Source organism: Pan troglodytes, chromosome 18 (genome assembly GCF_028858775.2).
Source record: "Pan troglodytes isolate AG18354 chromosome 18, NHGRI_mPanTro3-v2.0_pri, whole genome shotgun sequence".
Lineage (NCBI taxonomy): Eukaryota > Metazoa > Chordata > Mammalia > Primates > Hominidae > Pan > Pan troglodytes.
In genome coordinates, this window is record NC_072416.2 from 61,519,350 (window position 1) to 61,540,932 (window position 21,583).

At 35.7% G+C, this 21,583-nt stretch overlaps 1 long non-coding RNA gene across 1 annotated transcript in view; it reads right to left on the reverse strand.

The window, feature by feature from the left end:
* The window catches only part of LOC134808817 (uncharacterized), a 469,178-nt gene that overhangs the window by 364,658 nt on the left and 82,937 nt on the right, over window positions 1–21,583 (reverse strand). The window contains exon 2 of the long non-coding RNA XR_010152627.1: window positions 18,027–18,106. This is a non-coding gene — a long non-coding RNA (uncharacterized LOC134808817). The remainder of the gene's footprint in view (window positions 1–18,026; window positions 18,107–21,583) is intronic.

Below are 21,583 nucleotides of genomic sequence, written 5' to 3' on the forward strand. Positions count from 1 at the left end.
CCTATGATAATAGTGCCTTCTTCTGAAATACATCCTGAAGGACATGCCTGAGGCTGTTTTCCTTGTTAACGTTTATTTTTATAAGTAGAAGGAGGTCATTCTAAAATAACAATAAAAATCATACTATAGGCCGGGTGCAGTGGCTCATGCCTGTAATCCCAGCACTTTGGGAGGCCGAGGCAGGCGGATCACGAGGTCAGGAGATCAAGGCCATCCTGGCTAACACGGTGAAACCCCGTCTCTATTAAAAATACAAAAAATTAGCTAGGCGAGGTGGCGGGCGCCTGTAATCCCAGCTACTTGGAAGGCTGACGCAGGAGAATGGCGTGGACCAGGGAGGCAGTGCTTGCCGTGAGCCGAGATCACGCCACTGCACTCCAGCCTGGGCGACAGAGCGAGACTCCGTCTCAAAAAAAAAAAACAAAATCATACTATAGTACATACATAAATCAGTTACGAAGTCATTTATTATCATGATCAAGTATTATATACTATACATAATTTTAAGTGTTAGACTTTTGTATGACTGGCAGCGCAGTTGGTGTGCTTACGTGAGCATCACCACAAACACGAGAGTAATGCACTGATTGTGCTATGCCATTACGACCACTCTGACATCACTAAATGATAAGAATTTCTCAGCTCTATTATAATCTTATGGGACCACCATTACACATAAAGTCCTTTGTTCACCAAAATATTCTTAGGTGGGACATGACTATATAAACCTGATTCTCTTGATAACTTTTGTCGTGACCTTAGGAAAATCGTTTCCTTTACCTCCTCCTGTTCTTTTTTTCTCAATTTGTAAAATGGGAATAGTAATAGCTATACTGCCTTTCAAAAAATAAGAAACTAGTATATGTTTTAAAAAGATATTTGTTACAGGAAATTGTTTACATAGCTAATGAATGAAACAACAAGTTAGTGAAGAGATATGAGACAACTCAGAATTTAGCAAACAAGGAGGCACTATGACTCCAAAGATTTGGAGGGAAAAGAAGGAAGGGTTTTACTAGAGCTCAGAAGTAGATCTGTTTGTGAATGTCACAGAAGAGTTGGCAGAGGAAATTCAGGCCCTATTTATATTTAATATCATCACAGAAAAATCTTTTTAAACAAAATATGGACCCCATTTAACCTAAACTGACCTGTTGTTTGACATCTCCTTAGGACAGTAAAGTTTTCCAAACTTTGTGCCTGACCCATCACATCAATGTATTTGCTTCTGGGTATGGAGGAGTGTTACTCCTTGAGGAGTAAGGTTCATTCAGATCTGAGAAATGGACTCAGTTGTCAAGCCATAGGTATTGTTGGATGAAAAACACTAAAGAGAGACAGAGGGAGAGAGAAAGAAACAGAGACTTTATTATTTACTCCCCCATCTAGAAGCACTTGTGTCATAACGATAACTGTAGATGTGAACTTGAATTGTGCCTTTGCCACTGGGTTGACCTGTATCATGAGTAAAATGAAGAACTTCTTTCAGCACCAAGTCTCTTACCTTTCAAATGTAGGGGCAATTATGCTTATTATATCTTGCCTGAGTGACAGGTACTACTGTCTGTAAGGTTTCTTTTTAAATGAAATTACATAGGATCATGCGTTTTAAGGCAAGAACATAGCATTGTTAATAAATGATACAAACTGCAACTAGTGAAATCTTAAAAAGACCCTGTATTCTGGTATGCCCACATTTGTAGTCCTTGACTTGTCTATCTCCTGAGCCCCAGTTGTTATTAAGTTGTAAGCATTTTGGAACTTGGCATCCCTCAAGACTCTGAACTGCTGTACTCTGATATTTAAAATTGACTCTAAATATCTTGGAAATTGTTTGGAATAATCTCAAGCAAAGTAGCAAATTGTAAGTATTATTTAAAGGCTTTATCAAGATTTAAGGTTTTGTAAATAAAGTGGGTGTACTAGAAAGTACAGAACTTAGTATTCGGAGTAGCAATAGATAAATAACAAATTATCTCAAAATTTATTGGCTAAAATGAACAAAAACTATTCTATCCCACAAATACTGTGGTAGAATAATTCAAGATAGGCTTTGATTGGTGGTTCTGACTTTATATCTTACATGTAATTACAGTAAGATGGTGGTTGGAGCTAGAAGAGCAGGTCTGAGAGAGCTGGGCATCTTTTTCTCTTAATGTAGTCTTAGAACCAATGTGGTTTTTTTTGTTTGTTTTTTGTTTTTTTGCATGTGGAATAATTTGAGCTTCCTTGCAACATGGTGAGCTCAGAACAGTCAGACAGCTTACATAACAGTTATGATCACTGAGGACAGACACTACCTGAGAGAAAAATGAAAGCTGGGTTCTGATCCTGACCTAATGTACAATTGCTTGTATTACAGGCTCTTGGTTGAAACAGCCTCAGCCCACATGGTTTCAAGGGGAAGGAGGTGAGAAGGATTCCATCTCTCACTAAGACAAGTACCAACATATTTGACTGCTTCTTTTAAAATCACTAAAAAAAGATTCTATTCTCTCCACTTTCATAAATCAATCCCTGTTGCCTTATCAGAAAAACTAGCTTTAAAATGAGTTAATCCAAAGCAAGTAAAACAGAGACTAGTATATAATAAATTCTACAAAAAAACACAGCTACTAGTAACACTAGCTTAATTAATAAATATAGATATTTGCTTTTTACTAAAAAATCGAGGGCTTTTCAAGTGAAAAGGTATACATAATTTTCTGATTAATATTATGTAATTATCTTTACCCAGCTACTGGTGAATAGCGAGGGTTATTCCTAAGTTTTTTCAGGTGTCCATTAAGTTTTCTCATTTTTATTTTAGTCTTTGCTTAATGGACCAAGAATTGACTGATTGAGAAAGAAATCAAGACACATTAGCACTTTAAATCCAATGTTTGAAATAAGCAGACGCCTAAAGGGATCTGAGAGATGACAGAAAGAAAGACAGAGAGAGAGAGAAAGCGAGCATGCAAATGGGTTTAAAGAAAGTCTGGCTTTTCTTTAATGTACTATGTCTGGCTTTAAGTCTCTCAATCATCTTTAGACAGTAATTAGTAGAGCAGATTCAAGTCTCTTCGAATGCCATTGGAGCTCAAGTCCATGGAAGAAAATGCAAATTGACAGCAGTAGAAATGTTCAACACTGTTAAAGCTCTACATTATAAATATTTCAATGAGGTAAAATAAGAGAGCAAAGACAGAATCCACAGACACGCCTGCTATAAAGCAACATGAAACACAACGCAAAATAAAATGAAAAACCAATGGAGAGGTTGGAAAGAAAATACTTGCAGACTGATTTTTTTTGTAGCCTTGTTATTTTCCTTATACCACTATTAGATTTAGAGCTCCATAAAGACAGGTATCTTTTATAATAAAGATAAATAATTACAGATATTAAAATTATGTATACATAAATTATATACATAATTTATTTATAGTATAATATATAAAATTAAATATATAATATATACATAAATTATATGTGGAAAAATGTATTCATAAATTATAACATATATTTTACCACACTTTAAATCAATGTAGCCATATTATAAATATAATAAATATATAAACATTTTATTTATAATAGTAATAGATACTATTACCTAAATAAATTTATTTAAATGAATAGTAAATAATGAATAGTAATTATAGATCAATAGAGATATCCTGACCTAATTAAATCAAATTTATATATCATAAAATTCAACCACTTAAGGGATACAAATCAGTGGGGTATTTTTTTAGTATATTTTCACAGTTGAGCAGACATTATTACATCCAAATTTTAGAATATTTTTATTACTCTTAAAAAAAAAAAACCTGTACACTTGAGCAGTCCCACTGCATAATTCCCTATATTTCCAGCCATCAGGAACCATTATTATCCTTTCCATCTCCAGAGACTGGTGTGGACATTTTATATAAAAGGTGCAATATGCGGTCTTTTGTGCTTGGCCTCTTTCACTTAGCATAGGGTTTTCCAGGCACATCCATTTTGTAGCATATACTACTATCTCAATTCTTTTGTTGCTGACTAATATTCTGTCATTGGGATATGTCACATTTTATTCATCCATTCATCATAGATTACCATTTAAATTATTTCTACTTTTTGGTTATTATAAATGATGCTGTTATAAATATTTAAGTTGTGATGTTGACATATATTTTTAATGCTTTAGCATATATAGATAGGAATGAAATTGCTGTGTCATATGGTAACTTTTTCGTTTTTGTGTTTTTAAATCTAATGGGTTTCTCCAGTAGACAACATGAGCAGAATTTTATTTTTTTATCAAGGCTGACAATTTTTTTTTGGATTGAACAATTTATTCAATTTTTATTTCAGGTAATTATTGACATAGTTTATGTGCTTTTAGAGTTTATTATGCTTTTATTTACCATTTCTGTTTCTCTTCATCTATTCTTTTTTGTTTTATTAAATATTCTTATTTATTATATTTACCACCTGATGCCACATGCTTACAGTTACACATCTTTGCTTCCACCTATCTTCTTTATGCTATTATTGTAAAATATATCTCTATGTAATATATACACCATATAATATTTTATAATTATTTTTTCCGACAAGAGATTTTTAAATCAGTTAAGAAAATAAAGGCGGGTAAATATTATGTACAGTACCTTTACTGGTACTCCAGTGTTGTTTGGTTCATTTCCTAATGAATTTAAATTAATGTCTTTTTTATTTGCTTTCATCCTGAAAAGTTTCCTTTAATATTTTTTACAAGTCTGCTGGCAACACATTGCCCCAGTTTTTATTTACAATGAATTGCTCTTATTTCATCTTAATTTCAAAATATAGTTTTGCTGGGTTTTGGATGATGTTTTTCTTTTCTTGCAGCATTTTGAGTATGTCATATAACTGTTTTTTACCCTTTATTTTGTCTAATGAGAAGTTGGTTCTTGATTTTATTGGAGTCCTTTTGTACATATGAATTGTTTTCTTTTTCTAATTTCAAGATATTTTTCGTAGTTTTTGTTTTTTATTATTTCTACTATGATGTTTTTAGAAGTCAATTTCTTTGTGTTTATCTTACTTAGAGTTCAATGGGGTTTTTAGATTTGTAGATTCAGGTTTTTCCCAAAATTTGAAAAATTTTCAGCCATTGTATCTTTGAGTATTTTTCTGCTCTTTTCTTTCTCTTCTGGTACTCTCATTGTACATACACTGGCACACTTAATGGTGTCCTAAATTTCTCTAAAGCTCTGATTATTCTTCTTTAGTTTTTTCCCCTCATTGTCTTTTGGATTCCATAATCTGTATCAATATGTCTCTGCATTTCTGATTATTTATTCTTTCAATTCAGATACACTTTTGAGATCCTAGTATACTTTTTTATAGAAACTAACATAATTTTACATTACAGTACAGAAATGATGATCTGCTATTTGTTGGATAGGACCTCCATTGTATGAGTGTGGGATAGATGTAAGAACAGAGCCCTTGATCTCTTGGGTTCACTCATCTGAAGCTTATTCTCTGCAATATGAAACTGAGGGGTGGGAATAAAAAATTCTGGTGGCCTATTCCTTCTGATGAGATGCTATAGTGCCTACTTGAGATCTAAGAAGGAGGAAGCCTCATTTTTTTTTTGCCCACATAACCTGGAGTTTCTATAATGTTAATCTTGGGTAAAGAAGAGTGAAGCAGTGAGTCATGGGTCATGTTCCACTAACCCTCACTCTTCTCATTGGAATTTAGTAGGTTCTGTTGAAGGAATGTTCCTTCATTTGCTGCAAGCCCCCAAGATAGATTTCATACACTTTATGTGTTTATTTTTAATAATTGTCAACAGTTACAGTTTTACAGAGGACCAGATTCATGAAGGTTATCCTACAACCATGCTGGGAGTTGTCTCAAAATAGTTATACTTTTGTATTGTTCCTGATTTATGTATAGGTACACAAAACCCAGCACTTATCAGATGTTCACAGAATGCTTTTTGTAAAATAAAAGGAAAAAAAAGAAAAGAAAAAATAATAAGTGAACAAGGCTGAGGAATTATAATATATTGACCAGCATTAAATGCTAGTGAAGTTGACTGCTCCCACATAAATAGGCTCAACACTATAGAAATATAACTCAGGTTCTCTTTTTCTAATTTTGAAAATAGCATGTAAAGAGTATGCTTGGTTTCAGTTCTAAACAGCATCTGTAGATCAGAATCTAAGTGTGCCAACAAAGTAGATTGGATCACCATGAAAGCGAGATAACTCTGCCCTCCGCACCTTTTTCAACCAATAAGAATCTTTCAATATAGATTACTCTGTGCCTTCTAGAGAAACTTGGCTCCTTGTCAATTCAAACTGGAAAAAAAATGCACAGAGGAGAGTGAACACCTTCTCTGTTAACATGCTGAGGAAAATTTTACAATGAATCTTTACGCAGTATTTCCAAAAAAACAAAAATTTATTTTTATTTCTTTGATAAAAATGAGTCTTCTGCCCTGTTAGGTGTCTGGATATTTCACCTGTAATACTCATAAAAAATGAGAATTCCCGGCTGGGCGTGGTGGCTCATGCCTGTAATACCATCACTTTTGGGAGGCAGAGGCGGGCAGATCACCTGAGGTCAGGAGTTCGAGACAAGCCTGGCCAACATGGTGAAACCCTGTCTCTACTAAAAATACAAAATTAGCTGGGCGTGATGGTGCACGCCTGTAATCCCAGGTACTCAGGAGGCTGAGGCAGGAGAATCACTTCAACCTGGGGGGAGGAAGTTGCAGTGAGCCAAGATCATGGCATTGCACTCCAGCCTGCCCAAAAAAGAGAAACTCCATCTCAAAAAAAAAAAAAAAAAAAAAAAGATAATTCAGGCTCTCATGTAAGCTAATAAGTGAAGAATTCTAATAAGTGAAGCTATTAAGTGAAGATGTATAAGTCAGGAATATCTGGAATCAATGCATTTATTTTTCTTTTCCATAGTTACTGCATATCCTTTCAGTCATGGGAATAAAGTAAATCCATAGCATTTAAAATATATATTTAGTTCTGATCCTCAGCTTCTGTTGCTAATCTATAAAAATGGGCGCTTTCAACCATGAGACTAAAACACCCTGGAACTTACTAAGCATTGTTTAATAAACTCTTAGCCTTTTGCATTTCTTTTTGTTTTAGTACGTATTTTTCACTTTTAGTTTATCTGAAATCTGGCATTCGGATAGCCAAAAAAAAAAAAAAAAGCATAATTTTCTTCCTTTTACATTGAAAAACAAAACAACTCAAATGCATTTCTATTGTTGGTTCTGCTGCAATAATGAAACAAAAGTGTTTTAAAAATAAAATAGTATAGCAGGAAATGGGCTTTATACCAGATGTGCCTCACAAATTTCAGCTTTCCCATTCTTTAGTCAAAGGCCTTAGATAATTACTTTTTTGCAACATCATAATAATATCTTTATTATATTTTACAATAATTTAGCTTGGGATATTTGTCTTTTCTGACACGTTATATAGGGAAACCTCTATTCCTGAAAAAAACTCTACATTGAAAGGGGGAAATGGGTCAATATCACATGAAATATCTTTTTATATTAGAATTCTTTCTTAGCCACAACTGCAGTCATCATTTACATCAATCAGTTTCTCAGGGACTGTGAAATTCTAGAATGTAGCAGTAATGCTTATCAAATAATCATCTCTCAAATAATAATCGATTGTCCGTGACCAATTGAGTTTCTTACTCACTGTTAATACAAAATAATCACGAGAGTTTTAAAGAAACCATAATCAAAGCAATATCTCCAACATGTGAACTTGTGATCACTGTTTTTAAAAATGTTTTTATCAATTAGCAAATGAGGGAGAATTGTTTTTTCAAGACATGTTATAATATAAAACCCTTCCCCCAACTTTTCTTTAGTACATTGAAATTCATTTCTAAATTCAAGTAATAGTCATTTAATAGAATGCCAAGATTATACCCTGACAGTCATCACAATTTGTATTTCTGAAGTCACAAAATCAGACCTATACACTCTATAAATAACAAATACAATCTATATTGAATACATTTGTAAAGTCACAGTCATAGTTTCTGTTGTTTATACTTTGTAAATCACATATATATTCCGTGTTACTCAATTATCTTAGTGCAAACAGAGCATGTCCGAAGGAAGGATATCAGGATGTGAGAAGATTTCGAAGCAAGCCCTGCACGCAGTCATTGAAAGTACTTTTTCATTTTGATTTTCCTAAGAAAAAGAAAACCCTTAATGAAGATCGCGATTTTCTTAAACCATCACAGTGTTTCATGGGAAAGAATAACATGCTACCTTTGTGACTCTAAAACAGAGTAAATGCCCTATGTATTCAGGAAAAGATACTGATATAATGGAAAGCAAACACTTAAAACAACCAGAAATGGAAAAAGATGTCTCAGTGGTTTGGGATACCACTTAAATACATGGGAATCTATGTATTCATAGACGTTCAAGTGCCAGATTTCAGATAAACCTATCAGAACCTTTTAACCCCGAGACCCTAGAATTAGCTAATTTATCCTTTCTCTTTCTCTTGTTGTTGTTTAATGTGATTTTCAGTGCATTGTTTTCTCCAGGCATCAATTCTGAGACCTAAGTATGTCCTCCAAATTTAGACTTAGATGAATCCATTTCGACTTTTTATTGTCATCCTTTCTTCTCCCAAAAATTTCATTTTTTTTCTCTCGACCCTTTCTGATTTGCCATAACATTTACCTTAAAGGATTGTCTTAAAGGCTTCTCTTTATTGTCTTTTTTTCTTTATCAGCAGCATTAAAACATGTAAAAGAGCACTGTTTTGCTCCCTGAAGCCTGAATTCAAAGTTTCTTAACATAACCTATCTACCTATTTTCAATGAAGTTCACATTCTCTATTATCAGACTATCTAAATTACACGATTTGCCCTTTCCCACAGGGGAACCATTCAAAGACCCCTAGGGGATTGCTGAAATAGTGGAGAGTACTTGAACCCAAGCACTGTGATGGTGCAACAGTTGATCTGATAACCAAGAAGCCTCCTAAGTCTAATGTTCTGGGGGCCTCTACAGCGTGGATACAGTGGGCAAAGAGATGATTTGTATCCCAGGCAGGAAGGAACAGGATGGCGCAAGATTTCATCAGGCTACTTAGAAGAAAGGGCAATTTAAACCTCAGGAATGGCTTATTTCTGGAATACTTCATTTAGTATTTTCAGATCATGGTTGACCACAGGTAAAAAACTACAGAAAGCAAAGCCATGGATAAGGGCAGACTACTGTACTTCAAACATCACAGTTATGTTTAAATATACAAAGAAGAAAGGATATCAAGCTTTATTTCATGTTCAGAATATCCACAGCCCTCTAATAAGCAATTTATGGCAATCGTGTTATTTAATTTGTATAACAACCATAACAATAGATATTCTTTTTTTAGCAGAAGGTAATACCAGTGTTCAGCAGATTAAATAATTTTCCCATGTCACAGGTATACTTTGACTCCTAATTGCATTCACACTCCACAAGCATACCATGTGAAGTCAGCTCTGGTGGCCTGCAAGTTTGGTGTTGAAAAGAACTGTGCACTCATTCACTCACAGGTCTGGCAGTTGACTCTGGCTCTCCTCTTATGTCTCTTTAGAACTTAACTGGACCTGTCAACTGGGGCAGTAACATGTCCTCTCCATGTGATCTGAGATTCCTTACAAAATGGTAGCCTGTTTCCAAAGGCAAGAACAAGGTAGGAGACAGAGAATAAAAGGAAAAGAAGAGAGGAAGACAGAAAGAGAGAGAGAGAGAGCCATAAGAAAGGTATACTTTTGTTTGTTTGTTTGTTTGTTTTGTTTTGTTTTTGGGACGGAGTCTCACTCTGTCACCCAGGCTGGAGTGCAGTGGAGCAATCTCGGCTCACTGCAAGCTCCACCTCCCTTGTTCACGCCATTCTCCTGCCTCAGCCTCCTGAGTAGCTGGGACTACAGTTGCCCACCACCACGCCCAGCTAACTTTTTTGTATTTTTAGTAGAGACGGGGTTTCACCGTGTTAGTCAGGATGGTCTCAATCTCCTGACCTCATGATCCGCCCGCCTCAGCCTCCCAAAGGTATGCTGTTTTAATAACATAGCTATGAATCCTATACAAAGTCGTTTCTGTTACAATATATTGATTAAGGCAGTAACAGAAGAGAGGAGAAATAAATCTCCATTCTGTGATTAAGGCAGTAACAAAAGAGAGGAGAAATAAATCTTCGTTCTGGCTAGATACCACAAGGGCATATGGTAATGAAATATCATTCTGCGTATTTTAGAAAACATATTCTTCTACATTACCTAAATAAGTTTACCTATGGTACAAAGCAGACTTTTTCTACTATTCTGAATTGTTTAATTGTTTTTCTTTTTCACTTGTTGATATGGACCTTAGAGTGTCAGCATGGACCAAAAGCGTTCCACAGATCAAATTGAGTCTCATTGGATCTCATTAAGTACAACTGTTAGATCCTTGACTGTTGTCTTAACAATTCTCACTGATGTTGGAATCAACCAGCAAAGTGCCACATTGATTTTCCAACTCTGGCTTTTAATATAACTGGATTTGCACCAAGTGCCCAAGAAAAACTGAAAACGCCATTCACTCCTCTATAACATAATGTGATTGCATCACAGTAAAATATTTGATGTTTAATAACAACTACAGTTGCATTTCTGCCATTGTGTATTGCAGTACATACATAGAATGTGTTGTAATTCAGCATATCAACAACATGTTTCTCTCTAAAAGGGTGAAATTATTATTTTATTGTTCCCTATTTTCATTCTCCTTGTTTTCTGTAACATCAATCCTGAAAATACTACAGTCCTATAATGCCTTTTGTTCTAACTGTAGGTGTTTTCAAAATAATCAATATGTAATAATTAGAAGTATATGAAGTATCAGAACTGAAGTGATTAAGGATAAATAAACAAGCAAACAAAGCCAAGGCTCACATTATGAAGTTTACAAAGCTATGGTTAACATTATCAAGTAAAGCTACTCTTGGTTTGCAATCAGTATCACACATTTATAAACTAATATTTGGTCCTCAAAATGTTTGCTATGTTTGAAATCCTTCAAATACCCTCTTTTTCTTCACTTTATGTATTCTAACACTGATCATCTTTCTTGCTTTATCTCACAAGAGCTGCTAAAGGAGTCTAGACTTTATGAAAATGTGTGTTCTTGAGAATTTCCTTTCTCGAAACACAGAATAGATGGATAGATAGACTTTGTTCTATTTCTTCTGCTAAGTACAACTAAAAACCTAGGGCATTATATATAAGACACATATAAAAACACTGTGAAGGAGAGAAGAAGAGAAGAGTGCTGGGGAACCCTGGGACTAAGGAATGCCACAGTAGTGAATTCCTTGGGTTTCCTTTTCACCTTATTTATCCCAGACCCAGAGCTAAAGAAGCCACCATCCCAGAAATGCCGATGGCTACAGACAAAAATCCCCAATTAAAGTCTGCTATCTTTAGCTGAAAGGCCAGAAAAGAAACTTCTAGCAAGAAAGAAACATTTTAGAAAATAATCTACTTTAGTCAAACACCACAACAAAACTGTGGCCCCACTCTCATTAACACTAGCAGAGTTGGAGTGATAAATCTAGACTTCCACCTGATTTACCACGCTGGAATGACGTTTCCCAACACCTGCACCAGAGTAGCATCAGAAAAGTGAGCCAGAACTTTCATCGCTATCACATGGTAGCTTTCATCTCCACTTCTCACATGGTATCAGAAGAGACATATGGTCAGCCTAGACTTCCAGCCCTGCACCCCCATGCCAGCAGTAACAAGGCACCGCTCACCTCCTGTTGGGAATAGACCCCCCCAAAATCTGGCCTTAAACTGGCCCCAAAACTGGCCATAAACAAAATCTCTGCAGCACTGTGACATGTTCATGATAGCCATAACATCCACGCTGGACGGTTGTGGGTTTACGGAATGCGGGCAAGGAACATCTGGCCCACCCAGGGAGAAAAACTGCTTAAAGGCGTTCTTAAACCACAAGCAATAGCATGAGCGATCTGTGCCTTAAGGACATGCTCCTACTGCAGATAACTAGCCCAACCCATTCGTTTATTTCAGCCCATCCCTTCGTTTCCCATAAGGGATACTTTTAGTTAATCTAATATCTATAGAAACAATGCTAATGATTGGCTTGCTGTTAATAAATACGTGAGTTAATCTCTGTTTGGGGCTCTCAGCTCTGAAGGCTGTGAGACCCCTGGTTTCCCACTTAACACCTCTATATTTCTCTGTGTGTGTCTTTAATTCCTCTAGCGCTGCTAGGTTAGGGACTCCCTGACCGAGCTGGTCTCGGCAACCTCCCAGTTGGGGTGGTGTCAGAGGAAGCCTAGTAAAGGACTTTCACCAACGCCAAGTAGTAATAAGGCCACAGGCACATCCCATGATGTTACATCTAATACAAAAAGCCAGAGACATCACGAATTCAACAGAAAACACAACCAAAAGATGTCAGCACTGAGATGACAGAGGTATTAGAATTATCTTCCAAAGATTTTAAAGTGACATCATAAAAATGACTAAGCCAATGATTAAGAAGACATTTGAACTTGATAAAGAGCATTTATGGAACTTACAGCTTACATTTACTTAATGATAGAAGACTGAATGCATTCCTACTAAGGTTGAGAACAATGAAAGATTATCTGTGTTCATCACTCTTTTACAACACAGTGCAATAAGCCTGGCAAAAAAAAATAAAAGGCATGCAAATTATAAATAAAATGCCTCAATATGCAGATAACATTAGTGTCTATATAGGCAATTCCAGGAAACCTACCAAGAAAATGTATTCAATAAATAATAATGATTTCAATAAGGTTGCATGACATAAGATAAACTTACACAAATCAAATCTATTCCTATTATTTAGCAATAAATATGTGGATACCAAAATTGAATAAATAATAAAATAAAATACTTACATATAAATCTGAAAAACTCATGCAGGAGTAATATGTTGAAAACTACAAGATGCTGATCAAAGAAATTAAAGATGTAAATAAATGAAGAAATTCAGGTTCATAGACTGGAAGATTCAACTTTGTAGTATATCAATTATCCACAAATTGATATAAAAGTTTTATTCATTTGCTATCAAAATCTCAACAAGAACTTTTAGAAATATAGGCAAGATTATTCTAAAATATATAGGAAAAGAAAACTAATCAAGAATAGCTAAAACAATTTTGAAAAATAAGAGTAAAATGAGAGAGAAAAAGTCTACCTCATTTCAACACTTATTAAATTGCTACAGTAATCAAGACTCTGTAGTATTATTGGAGGAAAAGACATGTAGTTGAAGGGAACAGAATAGAGGGCCAAGAACTAACACCACATGAATATGTACATATGATTTTTGACAAAAATGTAAAAAACAATTAAATGCAGTAGAGATAACTTTTAAATCAATGGTGCAGGAGCAATTGAAACTCCATAGGCAATAATGAACCTCAATCTAAGTTTTACATCTTATATAAAAATTAAATAAAAATAGATTCTAGAGTTAATTTTAAAAAAATACAAATTATTAAAAAAAAACAGAAGAAAATCTTTGGGATCAAGGGCTATGGAAGAGGTAAGGTTGGGGTTCGTTGACTAGATACCAAAATCACAATCCGTACCATGAAAAATTGATAAATTCTACTTCAACAAAATCAGTACACTTTACTCTGTGAGGACTCTGGCAATAGGATGAAAAGAAAAGCTACAGACTGGAAGAAAAATGTATAAACTATACCTCCATTAAAGAACTAGTCTCTAGGCTATCTAAAGACCTCTCAAAACTCAACATTTTAAAAAATCCAGTTAGAAAATAGTGAAAGGATATAAAGCGCATTTCACCAAAGATGAATAATCGCATTAAAAAAAAGTTCATTATTATTACCCATTAGGGAAATGCAGATGAAAATCACATGAGCCATCATCAAACATCTATTAAAATGGCGATAAGATAGATAGATAGAAGATAGATAGATGATAGTAGATGATAGATGATAGATAGAAGATAGATGATAAATAGATGATAGACAGATAGATAGACAGACAGATAGACAAACAACAAATGCTGATGAGGGTACTGAGAAACTGATTCATTCATATTTTCCATATGGGAACTTAAAATGACATGGAAACACTGAAAAATATGTTTTTTAAATAATTTAAAATGCAACTACCACAAGACCAAACAATTGTACTTTTCACCCTTTACCCCAAATAAAGGAAAGCTTGTGTTAGCGTGAAACTTTTTCATGGATGTTTATTGAAGCTTTTTCGTAACAGTCACAAATTGGAAACAGCCCAGATATCTTTCAATGGATGAAAGCTGACATTAACTATTACACATCCATACCATTAAATGCTAATCAGCAATTTTTAAAAGATCATACTATTGATATATGCAATAATCTAGATGGATCTCCAGAGTATTATGCTCAGTGAAGAAGAGTTAATTCCAAAAGGCTATATACTGTATTATGTCGTTCATGTAACATTATGGCAATGACAAATTTACAGAGATGAAGAAGAGACCTAATTAGGGCTTAAAGAGGATATTGGGCAGGAGGGAAGGAGTTTCGTTTTAAAAAGGAAATATAGGGGATCTTTGCAGTGATGGAAATGCTCAGTATGTTGAGTGTACAAATAGCACTATATTGGTTGTGATATTATTGTATTAGTTTTATAAGAGATTTTTATTGGGGGAAACTGTGTGAACCATATGTGAGATCTTTCTGTATTATTTCTTAAAACAGCACACCAATCTACAACTACTTCAAAGTTAAAAGTGTAATTAAAATTTACATTACATAATACTTTATTTACTGGGCAGGGTGCCAGTGAATGAGAGTTCAAGCCAGGTGGATCACGAGGTCAGGAAATTGAGACCATCCTGGCCAACATGGTGAAACCCAGTCTCTACTAAAATACAAAAAAACCAGCCAGGTGTGGTGGCACGTGCCTGTAGTCCCAGCTACTCGGGAGGCTGAGGCTGGGGAATTGCTTGAACCCGGGAGGCGGAGGTTGTGGTGAGCCGAGATTGCGCCACTGCACTCTAGCCTGGCGATAGAGCAAGACTCCATCTCAATAAATAAATAAATAAATAAAATAAAATAAAATCCTTTATTTAATATGCATTACAGGTCACCTCTAACATATCATACTGAAAGCGTCTTGAAGATAGGAAATATTATTTATTTTATTTAATTCATTTATGTATGTATTTATTTTGGGGACAGGTCTTGCTCTATCACCTACGCTAGAGTGCAGTGACAGAATCCTAGCTCACGGCAGTCTAGAACTCCTAGTTTCAAGCAATCCTCCTGCCTCAGCCTCTGAAGTCACTGGGACTACAGGCACACACCTCCATTCCTGCCTAGTTTTTTTTAATTTTCTTGTAGAGACGGGTATTGCCATGTTTTTCGAGCTGTTTTTTAACTTGTAGGCTCAACCGATCTTCTCACATCAGCCTCCCAAATCCCTGAGATTAGGAGAGTGAGGCACTCTGCCTGGCCAAGAAACATTATTTAGAGCTTTCAACTACTTTTTTCTGCACCCCCTTCTCGTGACCATGGCTAACGAATCTTAAAAACACCAGTCCCATCATTTCCCATTTCAGCATGTCTATACTTAAAACCTTTCCTTTGCTTTACACTGCTTTTTTATCAAAGATTAGCATAGACTTTGTGGCCCAGTACCAATCATGGCCTGTACACTTCTTCAGTAGCATCTCATTCGTCATCGCCTCTCTTTTGGTGCTTCAGGCAAACTGAACAGTTCCTGATCATGTTCAGGTCCTTCCTATGTAGGGTTTCCTGGCTTGGATCCTATGAACACTGGTCTTACTTTCCGAAACACCCTTTAAAAGACTGCAGTCAGTGGAAGTAGAATAAATTTAGTTACATACTATTTAAGGTTTTAAAATGTGGGCAGTGGGAACATTGTTTGAAAATAAATTTTGCTGGAAAGACAAGGAAGCTATGAGGACAAACTTACCAGAGAGATAATATTTGAATCCAATCTTAAGAAGCTTGTCACATAGTAGGGCTCACCATAACGCTATATAATTAAGTGCTACATAAGGATTTTGTTTGTTTTGTTTTTTTGTTTTTTGAGGAGTCTCTCTGTGATTCCCAGGCTGGAGTGCAATGGCGTGATCTCGGCTCACTGCAACCTCCACCTCCTGGGTTCAAGTGATTCTCCTGCCCCAGCCTCCCGAATAGCTGGGATTACAGGTGCCTCCTGCCACTCCTGGCTAATTTGTGTATTTTTAGTAGAGATGGGGTTTCATCATATTGGCCAGACTGGTCTCGAACTCCTGACCTCAAGTGATCTGCCTGCTTCAGCCTCCCAAAGTGTTGGGATTACAGCCATGAGCCACCGCGCCAGGCCCATAAGGATGTATTGGTTAACAAGAAACCACATACATGATGGCGGTCCCATAAGATTATACCACCATAATTTTACTGTATCTTTTCTATTTTTAGATATGTTTAGACACACAAATACTTACCATTGTGTTACAATTGTCTACCATATTCAATACAGTAACATGTATGTTATAGATTTATAGCCTAGGAACAATAGGCTATACCACATAGCCTAAGTGACCTAGGTTGTGTAAGTATACCTTGTGATATTCACACAATAATGAAATTGTCTAACGATGCATTTCTCAGAACATAGCCCCATCATCAAATAGATAAAAATGAATGACAGATGCATGTATCCTCTAGTGTGCTACAAAAGGGTAGCATTTTGGAAATTTTGTTCATGATTTTCTCAAATGTTAGAAACATATGAAAGTCTGTCATCTTTAGAAGTCCTTCAAAGAGATTAAAATGCCAGCAATACAGTTGCTTAAATTGGTAAGATTTTTAAAGGCACATATATTTAGTAGTGACTTCTTTCTAAACATGAAGCACAATTTTAACAATGAAGATCCTTAAGCCTATGAGGCATTAGCACTTCTTCCACCCTCCCCTTCTCTAATCAGTATAATATGTGCTCCATGAAAAGACACTTTTCATGGAAGCACTTCTTTCCACATATTTTCTTACTTTAATGGCATCAGGAAAATCCCATAATCACTTCACCTCTGGATCAGTTTGTTAGCTTTCACCAGAACACAGCTATGTGGTTTTAGAATTAAGGAGAGGCAGTAGAGGGAGCTCTGACAGCCTCAATTCTAGGGCCGAAATTTTTCCCTTTCAGTGAGCCACAATCTCACAGCCTCAATGAAGAACTAACGCCTTGTGAGATCCAGTGTGATTTTTGAGAAGAATATTTGAGATAATGCACATAAGACCAAGAGCAGAAATTGTTTTAATATCCACATTGTGCCCCACTTTTATGGAGATCTTTAAAATCACTATTGATAAAAGACCATCATCTTACCATATGCCTGGGCGACATCCCCATCCCTTTTTTTGTATCTTTTCTGTTATCTTAAATATCAAGCATAGATTTCAAAATCAATACCTAAAAGTATTTGGTGCAACACTGTAAAATTTAATTTGTCTTTCTGATGGAAAAGGAGAACAAAATAACACTCCCTCTTCCCTACTCCTGGCCCCCACTTATTTGTCCTTCTGATCAATAGTAGTCTTGATTTCCTGGTCTTGAAGCCTAATTCTACTTTACTCTCCTGTGTTCTCCCAAATCTACAGTTTACCATTCCATTGACGTCCCACCTGCCTTTTCTAATCACAAGCCAGTAGTTTGATGACAGAAAGAGCTAGTGACCTTCTCTGATATAGGTCCCTTAGAAAATTCTCTTCTGGGGTTAGTGCAAGTGACAAGACAAAATTCACAGCCATTGCTACTAATGACATCTAGCAGCAGCATTAAAAAAGGAAACCTCTTGGCACAGCTAACAAAGGTCATCCAGAAAACACCAGTGCTAGCTTGCAGCAAACACCAGAGTCGCTGCCCATCATAAACACAATTACTCACTCCTGCTGTGTCTCGGGGTATCTGTAACTACTCACCAGCAACCATCCTTGGACTGTGGCCACCAATCATGCCATTGTACTAAAGTCAGGAGAGAGATTTCTTTCCGTGTATTGACCTAAAAGGAAAAAAATAAATTTAAAAAAATACTGAACCTCCCTTCTGCAATAAAACAAAGTCGCTTCCATTGTTCTGCCACATCTTGTCATTCAGACTTAGGATATCACTCTAGCTGATGCTGAACCCTAGGTTTTTTTAAATTTGTAAAACAAGGGTAATAATGTCCATAGCAAAAGGCTTTGTAAGCATCAGAGATGATGTATGCAGTGCTTGACACAATGATTAGCACAATGAGAGAGGTTTATTAAGATTGTGATATTATGTGTATTGTGATTTCTCATGTCTTTGTCTTACTGAATAATTTGAAAAAGTGTTAAGACATCCATTTAGTTGTTATTATGAATTGATGTGATTATTTTTACATGTGCCTGTGCTGCGAGGTACTGAGTCCTAGTAAAAGGACTGTCATCACAAAATGTCCCCAGATGCAAACTGTCCATTTAAAATAAGTGGTCACCAATTATTCTCCATTCTTTACCTCAGCCAGCCAAGAACTGAAAATGGACTTGGTTAGAATTACAGAAGGAGTAGTAGAGTCAGTGGGAGAATAATGAGATCCATTTCAAACATTGATCTGGAAGAATCATGAGACTCATCCTAATAACTAAATTCAGAAGTCAGAAGCTAGAGAAAGTTTTCATTTTACTTTAGGGTATAGATTTATAAAACCCTTGTTAGATTGCAAAACTATTTTAACTTATCTGTATATGATAATTTTATTGTTTGAAAATTGTCTCCTTGAGGTTATAGGCATTAACTATTTATACAGCATAAGTTAAATGTGGTATTTTCTTTAAGGGATTTTAAAAGTGGAAAACTTAGTGTTTGCTTTGACACTCGTCTGCAACAAATATAAACTTAGCATCTACTTTTTTTTTATTATACTTTAAGTTTTAGGGTACATGTGCACAATGTGCAGGTTAGTTACATATGTATACATGTGCCATGTTGGTATGCTGCACCCATCAACTCGTCCTTTAACATTAGGTATATCTCCTATGCTATCCCTCACCCCTCCCCCCACCCCATAACAGGCCTCGGTGTGTGATGTTCCCCTTCCTGTGTCCATGTGTTCTCATTGTTCAATTCCCACCTACTTTGTGTATTATGTTTGTCCTGGAATTATTACGATAAATAAGTTATAACCTCAGTTTTCAAAATGCTTATAGTACAAAGGGAAGGCAGGCATTGAAACAATTTTTGTTTAATAACACAATTATTATAGCAAAGTGTAATAGTCATGGTTAATAGTGATGACAAAAGGCATCATAGATAGTTAACACAGACACACCTCAGAGGTATTGCAGCCTCAGTTCCAGATCACCACAATAAAGCATATATTGTAGTAAAGCAAGTCACACAGATTTTTTTCTTTTTTGGTGTTTATAAATATCATAAGTCTATTAAATCTATATATAGTCTACTAAGTGAGCAATAGCAGTTTGTGTAAAAAAGTGTACATACCTTAGTTAAAAAATACTTTATTTCCACAAAAGTTCTAACAATCACCTGAGCCTTTAGCATGTTGCATTCGTTTTGCTGGTAGAGGGTCTTGCCTCACTGTGGATGGCCACTGTCTGATCAGGATGGTCATTGCTATAGCTGGAGATGGTTGTGGCAATTTCTTAAAATAAGACAACAATAAAGTTTGCCACATCAGTTGATTCTTCCTTGTCACAAAAATTTTCCCTGTAGCATGTGATGCTGTTTGATAGCATTTTACTCACAGTAGAACATCTTCCAAAATTGCTGTCATTCCTCTCAGACTGTGCCACTCTTTGTCAACTAACACTATACAACCTTCTAAATCCTTTGCTTTCATTTCAGCAATATTCACAGCAACTTCACCAGGAGTAGTTTCCATCTTAGACAATTTCTTTGCTCATTCATGAGAAGCAACACCTCATCTATTAAAGTTTTACCATGAAATAGCACCAATTCAGTCATATCTTCAGGCTCCATTTCTAATGCTAGTATTCTGTTTATTTCCAGTACATCTACAGTTACTTCTTCCAGCTGAAGACTTAAACCCCTCAAAGTCATGCACGAAGGTTGGAATCACCTTCTTCCAAAGTCCTCTTAATGCTGATATTTTGACCTCCTTCCATGAATAATGAATATTCTTAATAGCATCTAGAATAGTAAACTATTTCCGGAAAGTTTTCATTGTATTTTGCTTAGATCCATCAAGAAAATTACTACCTATGGCAGCTATGGCTTTACAAAATGTATTTCTTAAATAATGAGACTTTAAAGTCAAAATTGTTTCTGATACATGGATTGCAGAATAGATTCTGTGTTATCAGACATAAAAACAAAATAAATCTCCCTCTGTATCTCCATCAGAGCTCTTGGTGCATTATCAATTAACAGTAATATTTTGAAAGAATTTTTTTTTTAGCAGTAGCTCTCAACAGTAGGCATAAAATATTCAGGAAACCATGTGGTAAACAGATATCCTGTCCTCCAGGATTTGTTATTCCATTGATAGAGCACAGGCAGAGTGGAATTAGTATAATTCCTAGGGGCCTTAGGATTTTTGACATGGTAAATGAACACTGGCATTGACTTAAAATCCCCAGCTGCATTAGACCCTAACAAGAGAGTCAGTCAGTCCTTTGAAGACAGGCATTGACCTCTCCTCTCTAGTTATAAAAGTCCTAGTTGGTATCTTTTTCTCAATAGAAGACTGTTTCATCAACATAATCTTAGCTAGATCTTCTGGATAACTTGCTGTTGCTTCTATATCAAGACTTGCTGCTTCACCCTGCACTTTTATGTTGTGTCTATAGCTTCTTTCTTTAAACTTCGTGAATCAACCTCTGCTAGCTTCAAAAATTTCTTCTGCAGCTTCCTGACCTCTTAGTCTTTATAGAATTGAAGAGAGCCAGGGCCTTGCTCTGGATTAGATTGTTTTGTTTTAAGGAATGCTTTGGCTGGTTTGATCTTTTATCTGGACCACTCAAACTTTCTCCGTATCAGCAATAAGGTTATTTTGCTTTCTTTAACTTGTATGTTCACTGGAGTAGCACTTTCAGTTTCCTTCAAGAATTTTTCCTTTGCATTCACACCTTGGACAACTGATTGGACCAGAAGGTCTAGTTTTTGTCCTGTATGGGTTTTTGAAATACCTTCCTTACTAAGCTTAATTGTTTCTAGCTTTTGATTAAGAATGAGACATGTGACTCTTCTTTTCACTTTGAACACGTGGAGGCCATTGTAGAGTCATTAATTGGCCTAATTTCAATACTGTTGTGTTTCAGGAATTAGGGAGGTCTAAGGTATGACAGAGAAATGGAGGAACTGCTGATTGGTGGAGCAGTCAGAACACACACGATATTATTGACAAAGTTCACTTTCCTATATGGGCACAGTTTGTGATGCCCCACCAAACGATTACAACATTGACATGAAAAATCACTGATCACAGATCACCATAAATGTATAATGATAATGAAGAAGTTTGAAATATTAA